At 44.0% G+C, this 6,000-nt stretch overlaps 1 pseudogene; it reads left to right on the top strand.

The window, feature by feature from the left end:
- The first annotated feature begins 438 nt into the window (after positions 1-438).
- On the top strand, positions 439-2,505 carry LOC147482212 (chaperone protein dnaJ 49 pseudogene; annotated as a pseudogene).
- The last annotated feature ends 3,495 nt before the right edge of the window (positions 2,506-6,000 follow it).

The following is a 6,000-nucleotide window of genomic DNA, read 5'->3' as shown; positions in this document are numbered from 1 at the left end:
TATGTTAATGACATACTAAGCTGATAACTCATTGTCCTTGTAAGGAACATTAGATGTATATTGTTAGTGTGTGAGCCAGAATCATGACCACGGACATCACAGGTAAGAGAACTGATAAAGAGACAAGTGGGCCTCAGATGGTATTGGGCCCAAAGAGACAAGCGAGCCTCGGATGGTATTGGGCCCAAGAGATGGACCCAAAGAGAAAAGGCCCAAGGACTTTGACCTAAAGGAGGAGAGGAAAGGAGAGAAAAATGAGGAGGCGGCAGTGAAAGGAGGGAAGAGAGAGAACTACGACACAGCTTGGTCCCCCCGGGAAGTCGGGGGTACGTAGGCAGCCCAAATGGGTTCAACTGAAAGGTTCAAAAGAGAGGGAGTCTCATTTTTGTGAAAGACCGAGGAGGTGTGAGGTTAAAGGGTATAATCGGGGTTAATACAATGGCGCCGTCTGTGGGGACCGAGTAAATAAGTGGAGCAGATGGGGTGAGGAAGAGGGAGGTCGTGGATGCTATTTGGGGGTCAACAAAAACCATAAAGAGGTCGTCTCCTCAGATTTTGATAATGATGCGGTGGGGGTAGCGAAATAGAGCAAAATTCCAACCCCAATACAATCTGCGGAGACCTACATGTCATCTGTTAGCCATCGGCCCATACGATGAACATTTACAGAAACGAGATGACTCCAATTTCAACAATACAATCTCTTTGGGCATTGAGATTTGAGGTTAAAAATCATGGCTGGTAATAAAGATGAAGTTGTATGATTGGTGGGCATAGCTAAATCTGCAATTGCATCTGTGATAAAACTGATGCTGAGGTTAAACAGTCAGCTCGAAGATTGAAACAACCCGAGCGGGCTAGTTCTAATGAGAGTATAAATGTGGAGAGGAGTTATAGTGAAGAGAATGTTAAGTTGATTCGCGAAGTTAAGAGAGTAAATGATTTTATTAACGGGGATGAACTCTTTCTTATCTCAATTGAATATTACATTTAGGAAGGACCCAACTAATCATCGCCCATGAATTAACAAACTGGGATCCACGAAAGACAGGGACCAAAAGTCTTGTGGTTCCTATTACCATCTTGACGATTAAGGCAGCTTTGGCGCACAGGTGATTCTGTTAGTTACAGAATATCGAAATGGGCGTGTTGTTCTATTGAGGCTGGCTAGGTGGAGGAGAACGGCAACTAATGATTTCTTTCATGATGATTTTGACCCGGATGAGATCTTCAGGTCATTTTTTGGTCAGTCAGAGGTGTTTCGTAATTCTCATGTGTATAGGACTAGGGGAACGAGTAGTCAACAAAGGGAAGGTGATCAAGGAGGGTTTAATGTTATGATTCTTATTCAACTATCACCCACATGGATTATCTTCTTGCTTGCATATCTGCCTTTTTTGGAGCCTGAATATTATTTACAAAGGAATTACGCCTATCAGTTTTCAAAGGTCACACAAAAGTATGGTGTAGAGTTTTATGTGAAGTCATCTGATTTTGATCAGAGTTATCCAATTGGAAGTCGGTCTAGAGCAAACTTTGAGGACCGTGTACGGGAAGATTACATGAATATGCTTGGTCGCTACTGTTATGTTGAACTCCAAAGGCGTCAATGGAACAGACAGTATCCTACACCTCGCTGCGACAAGCTACACAACCTCGGATTAGCACGTGTCCTCGGATTAGTAAAGTTGTATGTCGTCAGATCTGATTAAGAGTTTGGTTATTTACAACAGAGCTATGGATTGCGGAAACAAGAGCTGGAGATATTCATATTCATCGGACTCAAGATTTGGAGTTACCGAATCTGCCAAGTCTTTTAACGGTCGACATCTTAACAACCTCGGAGAGCGATTAAGAATTTGGTTATGAAATTTTGGCGGGTGAAAATCGAAAAGGAATAAAAAGCTTATCTTTTTCCAGTTCTTATCTGATTTTTACACTTCGATAGCAGAGAAGAAGAGTGAGCAAAAACCAAGTTACCTTGTTCAATTTCGTTGCATAATCCAAAAACTATGCACTTGAAGTCAGTTGGCTTTGTTGACAAAAGTCGTACTGGTAAGCGTTTTAGGAATCGTCCTGTTTACTATCATCGATGGTTTTAAAGATTCAAGGACTTGGTGATAGAAAATTGGTTGTGATGGAATTGATGGGGTGAGAAACTTATGTTTGTGCTGGAATGGATATGGAAATAGAGAAAATGTTGATGCTGGATTCAGAAAGGATATGGGCTTCCGGGGTCTAAATGTACTAAAAGGGATATCTGCACTAAAGGTAGTCCATTACCCAAATTCAAAAGCGTCCAGCAGCTCGGTTGGTGAAGCCACTGGTGGTTGTATATGGAGTTTTGCAGGTAGTGGAAGAGGTCGAGACAGTTGACGAGGGAGAAGAGTGATAACCAGGCACTTGTTAGATGTATTCAAGAGTTGAGGATGAAAGGGGCTAGTTGTGATGTTTCAAAAGAACCCCTTAATGCTAAAAGGATGAACAGCTCTAGTGTGGAAATTAAATGGAAGCCTCTTACATGGTGTTCTCAGTATCTTGTTACAGTCTTTCTTGTTTGTTTTGCAGGAATGGTCATTCCACTTTGTCACGGCTGAGTACTGGGTTATCCTTATAACCATGGAGGCACAAATTGTAGTTTGACAACTGATTCGTATCTATGATCTTTGCACTCAACGGTTAGGTTTGGAAGCCCTTTTTATTAATATGCTACATTTTTCCATGATATTGTCATATATGTATGCAGCATCTCTACCAATCGTGGTAAGGTTACTGAGCTATACAATCCCGTTTGTGGACTAGTGGGTTTATGAAAGCTTAGATTGGAAGAAAAATGGATTTTGGAGAGTTGTTAGTGCGTTTAACTTTGTGCATTTTGGGTAGGAGCATGAGTATTTGGAATGGTTTTGCCATTCCATCATTAGTAATAAGTTAATTGTTGCTTTTTGTGAAGAAGTAATCGATCTTAATTAGTTTGGTTACGATGTCTTTAGTGTTTCTTTCCTAGGGAAATCATGTTATGTAGCATGCATCGATTAAAATATATGCTAGCTAGTTCTGGCTCTAGTTCACTATGTTAGTTTAACAACCTTCAAAAATTTAGTGCTTGCTTCTTCCTCTATCATGGGTAGATTCATCTTTAATAAACGATACTTTTCCTATTGGATACATTTTGTCAATCAATTTGTGTGGGTTAGAAATGCTAATGTTATACTTTGTAGCTTAAGTCACTTGTATGTATTGGAGATCGAACCTTGGCCTCCACATAAAGTCCAGAGAAATCATAGTAGTGTTTCACAACCAGCGTAAGTGCATACAGAATGTTTGGCGAAATGCGTGTAAAGATGTTTGTTCTATGGACATGTGAAAAAGGGAGTCATTCATGAAGGTGGCATAGTGATATGAAGGCGAAATGCATGCAACGAATAACTTGGAAATCCAAAGGAACCCAAGATGAGTATCATGATGTCATTTGCTTAACACATTACCTGAGATGATACCATGTGATTCTAGCATTCAAACTATATTATTCTCTTAACATAGTTTCTTGTCATGCCTGTATAACATCTATGGTAGTAGTGCCAAGTGAATTTTCAGGTGGTAATCACACCGAGTATTGCCATAATGGTGACGGGTCTAATATGGGGCAGTATAGTCCCCTCCTTTGTGTTATTGGGGATTTTAGTTTTTGTAGAGTATTTAACATAACAACGTCGACAGCGAGGAAGTTGGAGACAAAAGAACAATGGGATCAATAGATTGGGGCTGAGATCAACGGTTTGGAGCGTCTGAATACGGATGGTAAAATGATTACAAAAGCGTAGAGAGGCATACACAGCGGCAGGTAACTCGTTTCTTTTACCTTCAGGTACATAATGGACGGACGAGTAGGGACTCGCCCGTCAGCCATAGTTACACAGGGGGCAAGCAAGCCTTGTCCCCGCCCTTGGCAGAGATGTATGCGGGGACAGATCGGGATTGTCCCCATACCTCATGGTATTCCGCGAACCTATTCGCTCTGGGAGGTCACGGACCATGCACAAGAAACATGGTCGTACACCTCAGGATAAGAAGGATTATATAGAGGCTTGAGCAGATGGTCGTCGGTATTTCTTGTATGCATATACTTCTGCTAAATGTTATTCATTATAACTCATGCATTACTTGTACAACACTCAACACATGAAAGTTTCAGGTTTCAGAGAAAGAGAGAGATCTCCAAGGCAGTGGAGGGGGTGAGCCTTTCGCAGACGATGAGGCCAAAGACAGCGGACGGCGTGGTCTTAATTCAACTTGGGGGCAAACTGAGTTGCCCGGGCAAGCTCAGCGGCCCCCAACATCTCCATAGTCAGCTTGGGTGCATGTTGAGTGGCCCGGGCAAACTCAGCGGCCCCAACATCTCCAAAGGCAATTAACTTGGGTGCAAGCTAAGTGGCCCGAGCAAACTTAACAGCCCCAACATCTCCATATTCAACTTGGGTGCAAGCTGAGTGGCCCGAGTAAACTCAGCGGCCCCAACATCTCCATAGGCAACGTGGGTGCAAGCTGAGTGGCCCGGGCATACTCAGCGGCTCCAACATCTCCATAAGCAACTTGGATGCAAGCTGAGTGCCCGGGCAAACTCAGCGGCCCCAACATCTCCAAAGGTAACTTGGGTGCAAGCTGAGTGGCCCGGGCAAACTTAGTGGCCCCAATATCTCCATAGGCAACTTGGGTGCAAGCTGAGTGGCCCGGGCATACTCAAAGGCCCCAACATCTCCATAGGCAACTTGGGTGCAAGCTGAGTGGCTCGGGCAAACTCAGCGGCCCCAACATCTCTAAAGGCAACTTGGGTGCGGGTGCAAGCTGAGTGGCCCAGGCAAACTCAGCGGCCCCAACATCTCCATAGGCAACTTGGGGGCAAGCTGAGCGGCCCCCAACATCTCCATATTCAACTTGGGTGCAAGATGAGTGGCCCGGGCAAACTCAGCGGCCCCAACATCTCCATAGGCAACTTGGGTGCAAGCTGAGTGGCCCGGGCAAACTCAGCGGCCCCAACATCTCCAGAGGCAACTTGGGGGCAAGATGAGTGGCCCGGGCAAACTCAGCGGCCCCCAACATATCGATAGGCAAATTGGGTGCAAGCTGAGTAGCCCGGGCAAACTCAGCGGCCTCCAACATCTCCATAGTCAACTTGGAGGCAAACTGAGTTGCCCTAACATCTCCAAGGCAGCAGATGGGAGGGGCCCTTCGCAGACGAGGAGGTCCATATTCAACTTAGGGGCATACTGAGCTGCCCCCAACATCTCTAAGACAGCGGAAGGGATGAACCCTTCGCGGAAGCAGCTTGAGATTGTCGAAGGAACACACAAAGAACATGAGATCAAGTCATGATACGGAGAAGGTTTAGAATTCAAGTATGAGTACAGGAGAGGTCATGTAAACCCCAAATTTGAGTTTTTAGGCCTTGTTTTGTCATTATCAATATGGGGGTGACATGGTTAAAATGCATGTAGCTAACCACTAAAATCAAGTTGATTGGTACGACCAAATATTTGAGTCAAGTGATGGCTGTATAGGTGATCGTTTGTGTATTTAGTTATATTAATCATCCCCTTTCATGCTCTAATGGTACGGTATGTACAGGAGTGTATAGCTCATTGCCCATGGCCTTTATAGCTAGGGTTTTAGTGTGCGCATGGCTATTGTTAAATTTTATTCTTGGCGATTGACTGCTTCTGGGACCGAGTATTCTTTGAGTTTGGTATCCTAGTGTATTAGTATGAGATGGAAGAACTACGTATGGCTTGATCCCTGAAAGGGAAGCAGCTGTGCCGGGAGGCTTCCCTAGGCAAGTACCCATCCTGTAGAGTTCTTTGTTTATGATGTATGATGGCAGATGCGGGAATTACACAGAGAATAAGTTTTACTATGACTTGAATATTTATTGCTATGGGTGTCACTATTTCTAGTCATGTTTGTATGCGCATGGGTGCAAGATTAGAGATATCTTCATTTGTT

Source organism: Coptis chinensis, chromosome 8 (assembly GCF_015680905.1).
Source record: "Coptis chinensis isolate HL-2020 chromosome 8, ASM1568090v1, whole genome shotgun sequence".
Classification (NCBI taxonomy): Eukaryota; Viridiplantae; Streptophyta; class Magnoliopsida; order Ranunculales; family Ranunculaceae; genus Coptis; species Coptis chinensis.
This window is presented reverse-complemented; position numbering and strand designations above follow the sequence as displayed.